General features: G+C 38.0%; 1 long non-coding RNA gene and 2 other non-coding genes across 3 annotated transcripts; all 3 read left to right on the top strand.

Annotated features, from left to right (window-relative positions):
- The first annotated feature begins 223 nt into the window (after window positions 1–223).
- On the top strand, window positions 224–7495 carry LOC121298097. Its single transcript, XR_005947261.1, has 3 exons — window positions 224–311; window positions 2270–2362; window positions 4979–7495. It is a non-coding gene; the product is annotated as an uncharacterized LOC121298097 (long non-coding RNA).
- Window positions 5104–5221, top strand: LOC121307334. Its single transcript, XR_005948313.1, has one exon. It is a non-coding gene; the product is annotated as a small nucleolar RNA SNORA26 (small nucleolar RNA).
- LOC121307347 lies at window positions 6240–6354 on the top strand. Its single transcript, XR_005948315.1, has one exon. It is a non-coding gene; the product is annotated as a small nucleolar RNA SNORA26 (small nucleolar RNA).
- Window positions 7496–19452: the final 11957 nt, after the last annotated feature.

The raw sequence follows: 19452 nt of genomic DNA on the forward strand, positions 1-19452 counted from the left end.
TTTTCTGTTTTTAGCTATTAATATAAAAATAAACATGTCAATACCAATGTAGCTGCTTATTTATACAGTATATACAGAATATAGATTAACAAAGTTGCTGAAATGTAACAACTGCATGGGTTCAATTAAAGGTGAGCTACAGCTTTAAGAAGCAAGAGCTGCAAGTGTCGCGCGTATAACTCCCAGCATGCTCTGCTCGTTTTTAGTGTATCAACAAGGAAACCTGGTAGAAAAGAGGTATGGAGTGCTTTTGCGCAAAAACTTTATCGTTAGATTATAAATATGTTTCCTGATTTATATTGGACACTACGGTGAGCTGACAACTTTTTCTGCAAATATTTTGGGGTTATCTTCAGTTTCGCTTTAGTACCAGACTGTACTGGTAGTGAAGTAATTGGAGGTATGAATTATGAAATTGAAGTACGCGATAAGTTGTACTTTTTGGTAACGTGGATTCAGAATTAAAAACTACTATTAAATGCCACCAAAGTTAGTTTTTAGTGTAATGAATTCGTATACTTGTAACCGTAGTAACTGAGCGAGGTACATAGACCTTGAGCTCGTGGTCTATTTGTCTAAAAAAAAGAAAAGCACATTTTAAGAACCAAGTTTCTGTTATTAAAAAAACAAAACAAAACAGCAACAACAAAAAAAAAAAACAGTAGAAATGTTCTTAGTTGGATAAATATGATTGTTTGTATATACATACAATATGTTAGATCCACATAGGTAGACCTGTTACTTGCTATTAAAATAAGTTGTATATATCTGGGCCTACGGTTTTCACTTAATCAGCCCAAAAAGGTGACTTGTGTTTTATACATGTTTCTATTGATACTCATATAAATTGTTAAACAAAACAGTATATAGGCCTATGTAGCGATCACGGTTACTGCAGACAGTCGCATCACACAGGGCGAGGCAATCCACACACAGGTGGTGGATAATTTGTAAATTTTACAGACTATGTAGAAGAGAAAGAATGCTTCAGAATACCTGTTCAAAGGTATCAGTAAAATTACTATGTCTGTTGAGTGTTTTGCATGTATTATACAGCAGCTTTTATTACTTTCTCTAAGAATACAGCTTGATCATTCCTTAACTGCACATATCTTTATTGAATGATTTCCCTTCATTCTTTGTCCAGTTAAGGCTGACTGTGTCCTGAGTCGCCAAAAGGGGGGAGGGGGTTACCGGTAAATTTCAGTACTTACCACGTAATGATAAATGCCTGAAATTATGAAGAAGTAGGTTGCTTTTCAGACATTTACCAGTTAATCTTCTGGTTTACCAAATCTTATTAGTAAATTTAGGTGTATCCTTGTATAAATTTTATTCCTGCATGTAAATTGTCAATTAACAAAATCATTGTCAAAGAATATATTTCTGCATACACTTTCTGATAAACATTTACGAACAGTGTATTTAGTTCTGCATATTTCCGTTAAAAGTCATTAATGAACTTGCAGTAATGCACAATTGAACAATTTTTAAACTAGTTCAACATAGTACTGAACAACATTGTGATCCACTTAATGTAGACCCAACATTCTGATAAGTTTGCATATAAAACAATTCTGAACGGTGTTGAAGGATATTGTACTCCAAATACATAGTAGTTTGAAAAATAGCATTCTGTTTAATTCAAATTAGACTGCTTAGAAACAGTTTCCCTGTGATGTTGGCAACTACATAAATGTGCAAAAGTAATTAGGAAGACATCGCTCGTTAGCCAAAGCCACGTGGTTATTTTCTTTAGATTTACCAGTAAAGTGTTATGTTTATTTGGACCTTTACTGCTTTACTTGGTAAATGCTGACATTTACCAGTAAATCTTAAGATTTGCCAATATTCAGACTTTTACTGTAGTTTTTATTTGAAATGTGCCCCAAATACTGGGGGGAAAAAGGGAAAATTTGACTACATTATACACCTGGATTAAGTTGTGCCAGCAAAGGTGACCAATAACGAGACCTCTCAAATTGGATGTCAATCATACAACCTGCATTGCTGGCACAATTCTCCAATAAGGACAGACACCCTCTTAGTCAGGCAGTGTTTAACCTAGTTTTATTATCCGAAATGAATAAATTGACACGTTAAGTGGGAAAAAGCTTTTTAAATGATTAAAACATTTCAAAGAAGAACCTGGCCATTTGAAATGTTTCAGTTTGAATTATAATTGCCCTGCTCAAAGTCTAGTAAACTTACATTTTTACATTGAATTTTGCATCTACTGTTTTGTTAACTATTTTCTTTCCTATCGTAGAGATGTACAATGCAGGGGATCGTGCAGCATCTTTTGCACAGAGTAATGTGAAAGTTGGTATTATGAAGATGATCTGGAAAGACTGACTTAAAGGTACACATGTAGGTTCGGGGCATGCATGTCCTCTTAAATCTTTGTCCATTTAAGACTGATTGTGTTTTTAGTGGCCAGAGTTGAAGAGCGACCAGAATTATTCTAGGTTTAAAAGGCATGTCATATGCAGACAGGCTAAAATAATTTAATCTATTCAGTCTTGAACAAATGAGACCTGATTCAAGCTTTCAGAATTCTAAAAGGTATTGACAGTGTCGACCCAAGGGACTTATTCAACCTGAAAAAAGAAACAAGGACCAGTGGTCACAAATAGAGATTAGTCAAAGGGGCATTAAGAACAGAAAATAGGAGGCACTTTTTTTTTTTTTTTTTTTACACAGAATTGTAAAAAAAAGTAATGTTGTTGAAGCTGACACCATGGGATCCTTCAAGAAGCTGCTTGATGAGATGCTGGGATCAATAAGCTACTAACAACCAAACGAGCAAGATGGGCCGAATGGCCTCCTCTCGTTTGTAAACTTTCAAATGTCTTATGTTCTTAAATTGCCACTGCCCTGCATATTCATGAGCAGTCAAGAATGGGGTGGGGTTTGATACAGACATGCCCAGTGCTACGATTTTGGAGGGTAAAATACGGTGCTACAACAAAGAGTTTGATACTACGAATATATATATATATATATATATATATATATATATATATATATATATATATATATATATATATATATATAATATATATATATATATATATATATATATATATATATATATTTATATATATATATAATTGTGTACATACACATTTACGTATATTATTATAATCATATTTAAATCTGGCATTTTACTTAACGTACTAAAAGCGGTGAGCCGGGTTGCTTAGCAACCGGTGTAGCGGGGGTCATAGAGAAACTGCTGCGCAGTTGCCTTGTACAATCGTTCAGGTTTCATCACCAGCCAGATATGAAAAAATAAAAAAAATGTCCTACTCTCCTCCATCTAAAAGAAGTTGACTATCCTGCCAGAAATATAGAGGAATGCACTACATAATGTCATTTTATTAAAACAAGTAAAATCTCTGATTCCCATGCCTACTGTGAATATTGCCAGACTTGCTTCTCAGTGAAACATGGTGGATCACAATTGCATCGTTCATGTAGGTAAAAAAAAAAAAAAAAAATCAACACTTTGCTAAATCTATTGGAAATCATAAATCTATGCGTGAATTTGTGGTGAGTACAGGCAAAGATAGTGCAGTGATAAAGGCAGAGACACTTTTTGCAAACTTTATCGTTGAGCACAATCTTCCAATTGCTGTTTCGGATCATATCGGTCCACTTTGCAAAGCAGCATTTCTGGACTCGCATAGCCAGCAACTACAGATCAGGCCGCACAAAAACCACTGCCATACACCACTTTGTATTAATTAGAATCAGTCATTCTTGATAATACTACCATAGCAATCCATTTTTTAAATCATTATTTTCATTATTAATGATTAAACAGATTTAACTTTTATGGTTGTTAACTAACTGTGTGGCTGAATTTGTTGTGTTTCTTATATAATTTATTAGTACATTTGTGTATTTTTGAAATGTAAGCCTTAACCATATTACTAAATAATTTGTATGATTGTCATTGTCCTGCATGGTAAAAAAAAAAAAAAAAAAAAAATATTTTCCATGTAGTATTTATTCATTTATCCAAGTATAACATTCCATTCAGATCTGACAATATGAAAAATGTCATTTTACATGCTGTAATAAATATGTTTATTTTAAGGACTGTTAGCTTAATTGTAGAAAAGTACCTGATCAAGGACAAAACCTTCTACTGTCTGCCATCAGCAAAGAAAGTGTAAAATGCAGTTACCATTCAGGTTCACAGATGACACCTGTAATTTGATCTCTGATTCAATTATCAATTTTTGAAGGTTGAATATTTCAGCCCAGATTTGATTCTTCCTTAGGTGATTTCATTTTAATTTGAAGGTGCTACCAGCACCTGATCATGAAAAAAAAAAAAAAAAATGCCTCACTGTGCTCACCAGGTAATTCTTTTACTGGTCAGGTGCTACTGTTTTTTATGGCAAGTGCTACTACTTTCCACTTTCAGAACTTGGCATCTCTGTTGGTAGCAGGTAGATTTATTGTCTATCTGTTAACAGCAACTGCTTCAGACTGATTTTGCATGCAGAGAGAAAAAACAATCGCGGGATGCGACGAATATTCAACTAAATTGAAGAGATGGGCTTTGATTCACAAAACTAGTGAATGAGTTGGAAATCGCATGTGACGGTTAAGTGCATTAATGTGTTACATAAATATAATGGCAATTGATTTTATTAATACAAGGGCTGTAAAATGCGACTGACCAGTATCTGGGTAATGGATATCTGAGTGCTGACTGTATTCATAAAGCGCTTATGCTTATGTATTGCAATATCTAGATTTGACCTTGCAGGCAGACAGTTGCGTTTTCATATATCGACAACTGCTTATTCAGCTAGAGAAGCCCTAAGCATTTGTAATAAGTAATTCGGAGACATTTCTCGGCCCCTTTTGTTAAATTTGATAAGGAAAATTAATATGAAATTACGTTCTAGTAAGTTTTGCATCTGTTCTTGAATAATTCCTTCTTTTTTCCACATTATAGTGATCTGTGGCATCTTGTGTGCACAGTAATGTGAAGTTCAGTGTTATGAGAATGAACCGGAAAGCCTGGCTTGAAGGTATGAGCTACTTGTTGTGTGAATTTATGGCATGCATTTCCCTTTAAAACTGCCCATTTAAGACTGATTGTGTTTTAAGTGGCCAACACAGGAGGGTAGACTATTTCAATCATAAACCTGAAGCAGAGGCCAAATCCCCGTTTTAGATCCTGTCGGGAGGTACATATGAATCGGCATTTTTACATTGCTCTGGCTTTATTGCAGCCACCTTCATGGTTTAAGACATGTTTGTATAAGACAAAAATACTTAAGTTTGTGATTTTATCGTTATTTTTTAGATGGCACTTAAGACCAGTGTTAACAGGTAAGCAGTTCTGCATTGCTGTGAATTGCATAAAACCTAACATGGTGATCATTTGCCAAGTGGGGGGGCGTGGGATATATTTGGTTTTTAAATGGCTTTCGGCTAAGGACCCTAAACAGTAGTTTTAAATATTTATTGTCAACTCTTTGGACATTCTATTCACTTTTATATGCACATGCTTGTAAAATAAACACAGAATGTAGCTTAATTTTCCAATGTTTCAGGAACCACAGGCAACTTGTCATGAAGGTGTGAGATTATGTTGACTTCCATAGAATTAATGAACGATGATATGATGTACTTTATTGTGTGGATTTGTGACATGCATGTAAGTGGTCAACGCAGGGGTAGCCTAGTTATCTCTAAACCTGGAACGGAGGCGAAACCCTTGTTTTGAAATCTGTCGAAGTACAAATGTTATCATGCCACAAATGGTCCACTTGTATGACTTTCTATATGAATTAAGTTAATTTAAAGGGAATATTAGAGAATATACATTGTGTATTTAATAGTGTTTTGAGAGGTTGAACCTGCAAACAGGCAATGTAGAAGAAATGTACCCCATTCACACTAAAACCACCTGGAATTCAAAGAGAACCAAATTAAAAGCAGTACTACTCTGAAAATGATGGCTGTCTCCGATGAAAATAACACCAGGGCTGCTGTCAATGGTTGTTTCCAACTTGCTGCCAATGTAATTAAGTTGTAAAAATGGCTTTCAGTTAAGACTAATGTGCTGGTGTACAAACCACTTATTTTATTTTTCTTTTGGTGTAATAAAGAATGCTCTATCCCAGCATGGTCTTGTGCTATAAGAAGATTTGTATCGCAAGGCCGGGCTTTTAAATATGATGTATAATGTATTTTGTCCCCTTAAGGCTTTGCCCATTTAAGGCTGACTGTTCCTTGAGCGGCCAGCATGGGGGTAGAATATTTCTCTTATAAACCTGAAGCAGGGGCTAAATCTGTTTTTGGATCCTGTTGGAAGGTACCAATGTTCATACCCTTGCATGGAATTAAAGTATACAAACCTTGCACGCTGGGGTCTTTTGGAATTTGCTAGATTTCATTTACTGCCTGATAAAGAATTCAGCAATACTACTGAGAATGCAGTTTTGTGATCATATAGAACATAATTTACATGTAGCATGTGTGGAAAGACGGTGTATATAATGTGCATCTATAATAGAGTGAAGCACGTGTTGCAGGTTTTTGCACAGCAACATTTACTGTTCATTATTCCTTAGGACTTGCCTGAAAACAATGGTAAATTGGTCTTGTTTTACAGACTGGTATCCCATGGCTGTTTGAGTTTGCATGATTTCTAAAATGTTTTATTCAGAAACCTAAAATAAACTCTTATTCTACTGTATGTGTGTCCAGTGCTTCAGTTTATTTGGGTGAATGTGGTTTGGAAGTTTACAGTGCGTATCATAATCCAGGTACAATATTGTGGAGGTGTTTTATGGAAGTTACACTTTACAGAACCACTTCTTCAATTATGCAACGTAAAGGACATTCTTTATCATAAGTCACTGAGTACAGTATTATAATCATTGGGTGTATAGGTGGAGTCCTGACCATCTGTATGTGCCATTTATTAACCATTCCAGGCACGGGTGCGGGGTTGTATGAAATGTCAAGAGCTATATACTCTCCAAATGAACCAAAAAAGAATTACAGCAAGGTGTTTAGTAAGTCATTGACTTCTGATTGGATTGCTTCAACTGATGAAGTCTATGTTTTTATCTGTTTACTTGTTTTTTTAATGAATTAATTAAACAATATGTTCATACTAAAGGGGTGTTCACACAGGAGGTAGCGCAGCAGCAGCAATTATTTTTAACGAAGTTGGTCACACACAGCAGCACCAGAGCGCCACACAGGAAATAAAATATTTTTAATTTTCGTTGCATCGTGACATAAACTACCAGCAGCCAATCGGGAAAGTAGGAGGCTGCTTTGCGAAGAAGAAATAAAATGGAGGAAAAGCTTGTAGTTTTGATTTCAGATTTTCTGCAGTTGTATAATACAACATTAAATAGTTATAGAGCTATCAATGAAAAAGCTGCTGCATGGAGGGATGGCTGGGGGGAGGGGGGTAAAATTATGTTTTATAGAAATATATATGTGTTTTGCTCCTCCATTGATTTTTTTAATTTTTTTTTAAACTGAGCTTTGTGTGTTCTGTTTAAAAAGAGTTTTCCCTTCACACTGGCATTTACTGTTTGTTGCTTGGCAACCAAAAGTTACTACTTGCAGCCATGACGTAACATCAGACCGCCTACTGACTTTCCCCTGCCGCATTCGGTGTGAACAGTGGTCTGCCGTGCCCGGTGTGAACACCCCTGAAGGCTGTATGTGACATCTTTTTTCATGTCCTTATTGCAACCTACATTTATATCCCTGTTGGCATAATATTACTTGCATAAGAAAAGAAAAATGTTGGGCACAACATTAAACAGGTAATTCTACAATGCGCCAGCAAAGGTATTGCAAGCATACCTTTGAAGAGATACGAGGTGAGAGACAACTTGCCCACACTTTGAAGTTTTTAATTGACATTTTAGGATTTACTGTAATTTACATTCTCGTAAGCGCCAGTAATATACAAGCTGCCTTTGAATCTGGCACTTTAATTAAAAGGTCAGCAAGTCACAGTTAGCAAACTTAGGGATGGGGAACTACTGCTTAAAGCTAAAGTGCAGCTGTAGTTTATAATTCAGTCCATTCATTTTAAAGATAAGTTATAAATCATGACTAAGAATAACAGTCCTGTACATCTACACATCCCTGCCACTGATGCAGACTAGTTGCAGCCTGTTCGTTGGGTAACTTGATAGAACGTGTGTGTTTTTATTTTAATGCAGTTAACAAACTGACAGTGTAATATTATATATTTAATTACCAGTAATGATTAAAAAAAAAAAAAAAAAAAAAAGTTTCTTTTATTTTTTCCCACATGAAAGAAACTTAAAGAGCAAGGATTTAGTTTTCAAGATCTGTTGCAAAAAGAGAATGTGTTGAAACAGATAAAGCAGTGGCTTCATATTGCCTCACCACAATACTTTGAAGAATTAGTGGCATGTACAGTATGTACAGTTTAAATCAGTGTGCTCTTACTATCAAAAAAAAAAAAAAAAAGTGAACACGGTTTAGATCCTAGACGTTTTGTACGTCCCTTCTAAGCCTTGCTACATGACTTGGGCCAGGAAGTACTGCTTTACTTGTCTGCCCTGCTAATAGAAAAATAGTGACAAAAACATGTACAGTGTAATAGCTGAAAACTTGCCAAATGAAAAATCTAAAATTAAAGGGAAAAGAAAATTTTTGAAACTACCAAAAACCTCCATGATTTATTGTAAATGTGACAATGCTAAGGACATTAAGTCATAGTTTTATTGGTACATCAAACCAGTTTGAGCTGAATCATGAGTCTTTCCAAACAGCTTTAAGAGCAAGTAAAGTACACTTATTTATTGTATTCTGTAGCTTAATTATAAAGGTATGATGTTATATTTGAATTACTAAATTAAGATGATGAGCTTGAGTTGTTTCAAACCAAAGTACAAAAACTTATCAAGTTTTATAAAAAATGTTTAAATTAAGTTTTTTTGACAATCACGCACAAAGCTTATCACATTATTTTTTGGGAATGTGCAGCTATATTTAGGCACAGTGCTATTTTAAAGATGAAGTCTTTAGCAGTGAAGGCTTGGCTTACATTTATCTAGACTGTGATCATGACTGACCAGATAAGTGAGCAGAAAACCATTCTTGCCCCATGATTTGTTATTCATTTTTAATAAAACTCAGATGTGATTTGTTTATGTTCTGATGACTGCACAAAATTTACATTTCAGTTTCACTCTCAGGCAAGAAGGGGCCAGTATGAGCTTGGCACGAAGGACACATACCACTAAGAAGTGAGTTCTGGATCTGTCAGGCACATTTCAGGGGCCATAGCCCCCAGTTAGTTAACACTGTACAGAAATATGTGTTACAAATGCGTATTGGGCTATAGGGGATGCTTTCCAGATGGAGTGACACAGGAAATAATATGCCTTGTTTTGAATTTGTTTGCTGGGGAAAACACATGGAATCAAAACCATGTGCAGTGTATTTTCTGTGTCAAGAATTTCCTGAATTGCAGAAATATGTGCTTTGAATTTCCTGAATTGCAGAAGTATGTGATTTGTCTAAGTTAGTTCATGATGATAATGAGATTACAATTAACATTATTTACCAGCAGCCTGTAAAGTGAGGTACAAGATACTAAAATTACTATTAATACAGAGCTTTTTTTAGGTGAAAACACATAGTGTAACAGTATATAGCGCAGTTAACTACAGTAAAATTAATTTCAATGAGGAAAAAAATATAATTAAAAAGAGCAGTGTAATGCATTTCAATTGAAAGTGTTGCCTGGATAAAGCCAATGTTATATGAAGTACCTACTATATTTACAAGATACATTTAATTGAACTATTTAATTCTGTCACACACTACATTGTGAACACAATAACTGCATTGATTTCGTACCAATCTTCACCAAACTTTTTATGTTATTATTCAATCCTAGCCTCCTATATACATTTTGGATTGCATTTGGTTATAATCTTTCTCTAAATGTTTACTTATAACACAATTTTGATGACCCTCTATATGTGCCTGCACTGGTTTTCAGAGTCGCTGTTAATTACTTCACGCTAGTATTGGACTTGGCTTTCACCAAAATAAAATTAGATAGTAGTATATCTGCTGTAATACGCCTTTAGCACTTTTCCTCAACCAGGTACCATGGATTTCCAGTTGGTCCAGTGTAGCAAGCTCACAACCTTGGGATGGAGTCTCCACTCTGCCGCTGGGGATCCACCTTGAGAGGAGGTGCCGCAGCCCAGTTGATCACTCCCGGCAGGTGAACTGTCTGGAGTGGAGGTTCATTTGTGCCCACTGCAGAAGCTTGTGGGCCACACGGTGGAGACCGGGCGACCATAAACCACACTGGTGGTTTATGTAGGACACCACAGACATGAGCACATGTCTCCCCCAATATTCCAAAATATTGATGTGACAACCATCCCAAGGATCCTTCCACACACCTTGCATGCCTTGGCCCTCCCACACTCCATCCCACTGCATCTGTGGTGATGATCTCTCTCCTGGGGACGCCTAGGCATAGATGAGCCGGCTGTCTCAACCAAAAGAGTGCCTGAAGACAGCGATTGGACACTGTCAATGGACACTATCTGGGCGGGCACCAGCTGGCTCTTTGCATAGTTCACTTTCAGACCTGGCACAAATGATAGTTGAGGATTCTGATGCCTCTGAGTCTCCATGGGGCCAATATAGCTTCCATGCATTTTGTAGAAACGTGTAGAACCAGCGAGAGGCTGAACAGCAGAACGCAGAACTGGTTCACTGTTACCTGAAAAGCGAACCTCAGGTGTTTCCTGTGTGCTGGTTTTATAGGGATGTGGAAATAGGCGTCATTTAGGTCCACCATGGTGAACAAATCACCTGGCCTGATGGACTGCAACAGCTGTTGCGAAGTCAGCATCTTGAATCTTCTCCGACTCAGATACAGGTTCACCTGCTTGAGATCGAGGATCGGTCTGAGGCTACAATCCAGTTTAGAAAATACCCCCCCCCCCATCCTCTGCTGTGCTAAATGTGTGACCTGGGGTGACACGAGCATCCAGCAATGTGGTCTTATCTCCACCAATAAGGTTTCACCAGCTGTTGAGACGAGGGCTTGACCTCGGTGATTGACCCAATAAGGTGTGCTTGATAAGCTATAAAAATGTTCTTGTTGGGAAGGTCGACTGTGTAAATGGCTCACATTTACAGCATGACTGCTACCTCCTGCACCACCTGAATGATGGTTTGTGGGTCTGTCACAGTTGTTATTGTCACTCCCCGAAGTGGGGTGGGGGGGGTTTGGGCCATGCTGGAACTGAAGTGAGTAACCAGTTTCTAGAGTATTGAGCACCCAGGAATCTGTGCTACACTGGTTCCAGTAGTCCAAGTGGCTTTTGGAGAACGAGCCCTGGACTTGTGGCAGCAATATCCTAAGGCTGTTGTTCCATCTGCTGTGCAGCCTGTACCTGTTGTCTTGGCAAAGGGTGCTTAAAAGCACGCTTGCCCCTGTGAAAAGTACTAGTGGGCTGTCTCCAGGCAGGTCCACCTGATGTGGAAGCCATCTGTTGCACCAGTTTCTTTTGCCACTGTGTTGCAGGCTTGCGTGGCGGAGGTGGGCACTTAGGAAGAAGACTCAACAGTTCTTTGGTGGACTTTCATCCTTGGGCGAGGCGGGGCTGGCATCCTTGGGCGGAGCGGGGGTGGCATCCTTGGGCGCTCGCTGAGACTGCTGCAGAATTTCATCCTCTGCTGTGCTAAATGTGTGACCTGGGGTGACACGAGCATCCAGCAATGTGGTCTTATCTCCACCAATACTGCCAGGTTTCTGCCTATCGACTGTCCACTAAGCTTGGATAGCTGGAGCAGATTTTTGGAGCGCCGCTCGTCCAGCTGTTGAGACGAGGGCTTGACCTCGGTGATTGACCCAATAAGGTGTGCTTGATAAGCTATAAAAATGCTATTGTAGTTTTCCAGTCTTCCGGTGAAAGCACTAGACGCATAGGCCTTTTTAAGAATGACTTCTGTCACTCTGCATTGCTTGATTGGGCATGCTGCATCCTTAGATAACAAGGACAGATTGGCAGGTTGAACAAGTGCAGCAATGGGGTCTTCTACTGGCCGAAACTGTGTAAGACCCAACTTGTCCACTTCAAATACCCTGTACAAGGAGTCCACTGTACGGGAAACTGCTGTGGCCATGGCCGGGTCTTCCCAGGTGGACTGCAACTCGAACAGAAAGTCTGGGTGGACCGAAGCAGGAGCGACTGTTGGCTGTTCATCATATATCGAGCTCCTCTCCTCTTTTGCTGCAGACCAGGGCACTTGCAAAGTGCAGTAGGCCACTGCATCAGGGGCATAAGCTTTGCTGACAAAAAGTGCTGTGCCACTGGAATGTTCCGCATCGTCGGATGTGAACTCCACGTGATCATCAACCTCCTCGGAGCCTGCGATAGAAAGCATATCACTCTCCATCTCAACAGCCACTGCCTGCACTGTTGCCTACTTGAAAGGGAACCCTACTGTTCCACTTCAGTGGCTAATTCAGCATACCAGTTTCTTCCTCTTGTATGCCTCTAACATTGAATCATCCTATTGCACTGTTAGCTCCACTGTTAGCGTGCTGAGATTGACCAGCCTCCAACTGTCCAAGGCAAATCTTAGATCTAATAACCTTTCCTGTTAGTTGCTCTCCTGGATGGAGGAATGTCATTCTCTGTGTGCAGCTATTGCTGGTATTGGAGGCAAGCTGTTGATCTTATTACGTTGTTCTTCCAGTGATAATGCCAAGCATCGCAAGATCTGGTCATGATGCCAAGTGAAGCGACCCAGGCTCAGTGCCAGCTTACATCCTGTAAGAATGTGTTTCAGGGTAGCTGATGATGAACACAAAAGACAGGCAGGGTTTTCCCCTACCCACACATTCAGGTTCTGTAATGATGGAAAAACATCATATCTGGACCTGATTAGAAAGCTGTTCCACATTCTCCCATCTCATCCATTCTCCCTGCTTAGACTGGGACACCAGCTTGACACACCTTGTCCCTCCTTTCAGCTGGAGCTGCTTCGTGCCATCTTGGGGAAGCTGAGCTGAGACCAAAGCCTCCTCTTCCCAATTGTACTTGTCCCATGATATCACTGATACGAAGGGCAGCCTTTGCTCCACTGCTTCCTTTTTCTGCCCACTTTCTCCCAGTTCTCATTACGGGTGCTACTTCCCTCATACCCTCGTGTGGCAGGAAACGGCATTGAGGGGACCCAGGCCAGAAGAAAGCACAACCAGAACAGAGGTACGGTGCAGGTGCGCACGCGCCGTTTTATTAATTAACAAAAAAAATAAAATATTTGAACAAAAATAAACACTTGTTCACAGAGCACAAATAAAACAATTAAACAGAATAAATCACAAACACAAAATAAATGCTAAGGTCCGGCTGGGCAGTAGCCTTCACGGATCCTTATTCTTTTTAAATCTCTCTCGCCTCTCGCTCTCCCGTTATCCACTTCTGAACACCCCTCCCTAACATGGAGAGAGCTGCAGGTATTTATACAGGTGGCCATCTCCCGATTAGCAATAAATTAATCACTTAATTAATTCGGGAGATGGCCACCTTCTGCACGGGTTTTAATTATTAACGTGGATGGGGCTTCCCATCCACACTGCAAAACAAAACGCACGGCGGTTTGCCGTCATTTATAAACAAATACATTTTTAAAACAATAACACAAAATGCACGGCTGCGCGTCATACAAAATAATAAACAAATACAAAATAACACAGGGCGGAGGGGAAGACCCCGTTCTAAAATAAACACTGTGCAGGGCTGCTCGCCCTGTTACACCTCGTCATGCATTTTCAGTCGAACCTTAGTTTTCTTTTACTGTAGAGTGCTACCCTGCAAGCCATTTCCTAATGTTTGAACTAATCAAGGCTTCCATTCTTTTTACTGTTGACGGAAATATACAGAGTAAGTGGCCACAGCAACCTTGGAAGAAGATCAAATTGAAAGCACCAGACTTTTGGCTTGCCTGGAAGGGCACTACTGTCAATCCTCTCCAGCCCTTGCACCTGATGTCTTACCTCTCCCACTTGGACTATCCCTCGCATACCACCTCCCAAGACTCTTTTTGGGGTTTTCTAACACTGTTAGAATGGCCTCATCATCAGTATAGAACATCTTATCCATTACTTTGTCTTTGATGATGGAGATGCTCCTTGACTTGGCAGGCTTGAACTGCGTATGTTCCCATCTAATGTTATCTACTAGTTTGCCAAGTAACTGATTGGTGCAGGCCACCTTTTAGATTATGTTACATAAGATAAACACTGAATTTCGTACATTATTTTGCCTCACTGACTGGGCATTAACGATGTGATAGTTTCACATTCTTGAAGCTATTGCTGATGACCAGCAAAGTAGCTGTGTATTTAACTGCTGGCTGAGAGCACTACTGGGACATTCTTTACTCCACCTGTTGAAGGAAGAAAGAAAGTGTACAAAATTTTAAGGTGCGGGCTGAAAGCATTTACACATGGTTGATGCGCATTTATCCTTTTTATGGAATTTTAATTGTAGCTTGCTGTCTGGTTTTATGGACTGTTTAGTTGCTATTATGGGAAAGGATTAGGGGAGCAACAATTAGTCGATGCATCGATTATTGATCATCTGTCCTTAAATTTCCTGAGCTTTGATTGCATAATGGTAAATCGATGCATCAAATTAGAACCCAGTTTGAAGTCTCCTGTTGCCTTGAGTGTGTGAGTGTGCTTCTTATGTGCTAGTATGGTAGATTAGTGCATTGCTAGGATACACACTTTAGGCCTTTACATTTACATTTTCGTTGGACAAGCCAAATCAGAAGTAGGTTTATTATATTCATGCTTTCTTGGGGAAGGGGGAGTTGGGAGGCTGCTGAATTAAAATATATACATACCTTTTTTTACTGTGTCCCCTGTCCAGCGTGCTAGAGGGGAGCGGCAGGCGGAGGTTGTGCTGAAGTAAGATATATACATACCTTTTTTTTTTTTTTTATTGTTTTTGCAAGTGATTGATCGAGCGAGCAGGGGCGGGTGGGTGGTTGTTAGAGAAAATGTACTTAAGGTAGTAATGCATTACAATTGGCAATCTAAAGGGGGGGTTTTTTGAGTCTCATCAGGAGAAGGGAGATTCACCCTCTATATCTGCAGTCTGCCGACCAAATCGTGAGACATGACAGGTATGGCAATATTATATAAAAAGAAGCAGAATTTAGTACGATAGTTAAATTAGTCCGGATTTGTGAGATTAATTCAAATGTTTTCATACTTGCCAACATTTGGAAACTGTTCAGCAGGACCCCACATGGGAGAGGTCATACACAAAAAACTCTCATTATCATATAGTAGACATATCCCCCAACTCAACACCACAGGACCATCATGACAGTAAAAATAGACATAATGAAGTTCTTACCTTTATAAGAAATAACCCATGACAGGGTGTGAGGTAAGACAATTCTTACCGCACGCTCTGTGTATATTGTGAGGCACTGAGCCACAGGCCTTCAACCACTAAGGAAGTACGGTAAGAATTGTCTTGCCACACACCCTGGAGTGGGTTATTTCGCTTATAAAATGTAAAAAAAATAAAATAAATTGAAAATAATTACAGAAACTGGCTTTTTTAAGGAAAAAAATAAGAAATATATTATGTATCCTTCGACTGAGAAAAAAGTTCCTGAAGACTGTTTGATTGTAACATATATTTTGTACTTTTTTATTTTCCATAAACATTATATTGAACATTACCATTTATAGTAATGTTTTCGAGATTAAATGATATTTGTGAATTGAAAGCAGACTGATTTCCCACCTCTGGGGGAGGATTCAAAGAACAGTCAAACACTGCACTGCATTGGCATTGGGCTTCCGAGTGGGGTTTTTTTGGGGGGGGTTTTTTGTAAGAAATTATACTATTCAGGCTTTGCAGTCTTCAAGAGAAGCTGACGAGTAATTTATGAGGCTGTTTTCACACCGATGCCGGTAACCGGCATAATTTCCCTAGATTGTAAACCAGCATTAATTGATATGTGGAGTAAACGACTTCCGAGTCAGTTTGCACAGTGCCGCAGACCTTTCCGTCCGCGACGAGCACAATAGAATTCTATGCCGAACCGGACCTTGTTTAAAAGCCCAATGGTTGTGTCAGCAGAGAGCAGGAGAGATTTTAATTTTGTTTTAAATATGTTTCTGAAATCGGAGGGTAGTGGTGAGATGTATCTGTTGTATCGAGTTTAAATATTGCATACTCGCTAGTCAGTTTTATAAGGCACTATTTAGTTTAATAAATAGGTGCTACTGCTGCATATACAGTATATTACGTGCTGAGTGAGACTTGCGTGGTGATTTCTCAGATGGCTTTTGAATAGTGTTACTGCTACTGCTTGCCTCAGAGTTTTCTTTGTTCTGTTTTCTGACTAAATAAACACCACAGTATATTTTCTAATTTTTTCTGTAATTCTTAGTAACAGAAATGAAAAAAAAGCAGGCTGTTGTGTGATTTAAATGCTGTTTCAGTTGTATGTTGACATTGTTACCTGCAGAAACACTGTTTAGATCATTGTTACTATTAAGGCGTAGTAATATTAGTAGATCGGGTAAGTAAGTTGGTCTGTGATGTCATGGCCGTACGGTAAGACAATTATTTTCTGCATGGTCATGTGATCTTATTCAGCCAATCACAGCACTTAATTTATCCAAGCCATTTTATAAGTATAAGTTAGTGATCAGAACATGTGTCAGCCACACCAAGAGCACAGCGTGTGGTTTTCACTAACTCTACTGTGCAGAATATATCTGTTTTTTTCCTATGGGTAAATATCGGGACTTTCTTCCTATGCATCAGGACTGTCCCGACTGTTGGAATGTATGTGTTTTGCTTTGCTTTTGGACATAAAATGTTAACATCAATGAACAACCATAGTTCAGATAGAAATGACTTTTGTTAAAATATAGTATTTTTTATTATTATTACAATATTAAAGGGACATCAGATGCTTACTCATGCATATTCTTTTCAGTTGTTAAAAACTCAAGTCCTTTGTATTTCTTTTTTTTTTTAATTGGAAGTGTTCTAATTTGAAGGCACGTTTTGCCTTTTTGTTTAACTATTATGCACAACAGTGTTTTTAGTTATTGTTTTTAGTAATGTTTGTTCTTAAAACGTCAGTGCATCTATTATCATTGATAAATGTCTATACGATAATCAAATACGAAATTAGGGTGCCGATTGCACCACTAGAAAGGACCATGGTATTTTGGCTGAATGAATTGGCTCTTTCATCACTATGACATGAAACAGACCTGTATTTGCACCCATTGGCTCTGCCCACCTTCACAGTGCACCTGAGAGAATGTGCATGTTGGCATGGCAACCACAAAACAATGTGTCTACTGTGCATAACAAAAACTGAAGGGCAATGTTGAACTTTTTCCCATTTAAAAAAAAAACAAAGAAAAAAAAAACAGTTTTCCTGTAGCAGCCAAAGCAAAAGATCTCTAGCAACTAGATGCCTCTAACATGTCTTTTAAGACTACACGGCAAGATATTCTATTTGAGACAATGGTCTCCTACTATTATTAGTATATTATATTTCACCAGGATAGTAGCATGTTAAAGTTTTTTTAAGGTCTTAGTAATTTGAAGTAGCTACTAGACTTACTAATTTTGACACAATGCATTTTAACACATATTTATTACATTAGGAATAAGCCCCCACTCCAACTTTGACTAATTTTGATCTGCTATTTTCAGGTGAAATAAGAACAAATACATATTTGGTAGTAAATGCTGAGGAATATCCACGTATTAGCTGCTGGTCAAAGAGATAATGCCGTTAAGGTTGGGATTAAGTTTATGAATTGATGTTCCTGGAAGTGTGGATGCTCCTGGAGCATTGCCACTGGACAAAGTAACTATGTGCATTTATATTATATATTACAACTTATACATCACATGTTGAGAGAATTTGTTTTTGGTATCTAGTTTGAATTTATTCAAATCCAATTATTTTATTTATGTTTTTTTTTTTTTTTTTTTTTTTTTTTAAGTGTCTCATCCAGACTATGTCTGGTTCCAATGACATTTGAACCAATAGATATTTTTACTGACTTGCTATTATGCTTTGGTTAAATGTATTGTCACTTATGGAACTGCCATGTATAATGAAAAGGGGGCCCTGGCCAGAACATGGTCCCCTGTGTATTTGTGGAATGCGGATTTGACCCCTGCACCGTGAATGTGAAACTACTTTGACAGCTACCATCTGTGTACAATAATGTATAGTCAGCCAGGACACAATAACACAGACAGGAATGCATCTATCTGACTGAGAGGACATGAAAGGGGTGTTTGTGTGTGTTTATCTTAAAACCCATTATCCTGAAATGCTTATGCTTGTTAGCAATGCTAAGCTACAGTAAACTTTGGCATCAGGTGAGAGGTTCTGTGTGCCTTCAGAAATGGTTGGCATTACCAAAGTAACCTAGTGGTCCAGTCAGCTGCAAGACAGATGTTACTGAAAATAAAATGGCTTTTCTGAGAGTATTAGTCTGTAATTTAATTAATTACTAGGCACAACATTATAGCAATAGATCTTTATTATTTATATGGAAATGTTTATATGCTCATGTCCAGGAAGTGTTGTCCCCATGCTGGGTTGGGGATTTGGTGGTTTTTCAGTGACGGGTCAACATCCCTGTCGTCTTTTATTCAGTGCCATTTGATCTTTGACATACACAAAGTCGACAGGACCTCAGCGGACTGCTGAAATTTGAACTTTCAGCCTGTGCCAAACAAACACCCCATAGCTTGCAACCACTTATCACATACAAGTATCTTACAATACAATATATACAATATACCTTAAACTTATTTTAAGAAACGTTTTCTATTGATTTAAAGCTGAACTGTAAATAATTCTGAACTGCTGAGGTTTTTTTATACTTATTGTTATAAAAACTGTACTGATAAAGTCATATGCTAGCAGCATTTTATAAAATTACTGTTAAAATACTTAAAGTGGAAATACAAAACAACAAAGTGGAACTGCAAAATTACCTTTTTTATATTTAATAAAAAAAACTTGTATCACCCATTTGCAATTCGTTTTATGGATCCAAACAATGCATGTGTGATTTGAGTACAAATACAATCATTTTTCAGAGCTGATTTTTATTTTATTTTTTAAATTCAGAATCTAAAAAGGATTGGAGTCATGTACCAATATATGAATATTCAGTTGATGGTATATTGAAACAATTTCTGTTTTTCTAAATGACTGTGACATAGACCTACTTTTGTGTTACATTCAGTAAGAACTAGGTTAAAACATCATTATAACTATTAGAAATACAAATAATATCATTACCATGTTAATAATGGTTACAGTTGATTTTCCTTTCTATTACCTGAACCA

Source organism: Polyodon spathula, chromosome 2 (genome assembly GCF_017654505.1).
Source record: "Polyodon spathula isolate WHYD16114869_AA chromosome 2, ASM1765450v1, whole genome shotgun sequence".
NCBI classification, from domain to species: Eukaryota; Metazoa; Chordata; class Actinopteri; order Acipenseriformes; family Polyodontidae; genus Polyodon; species Polyodon spathula.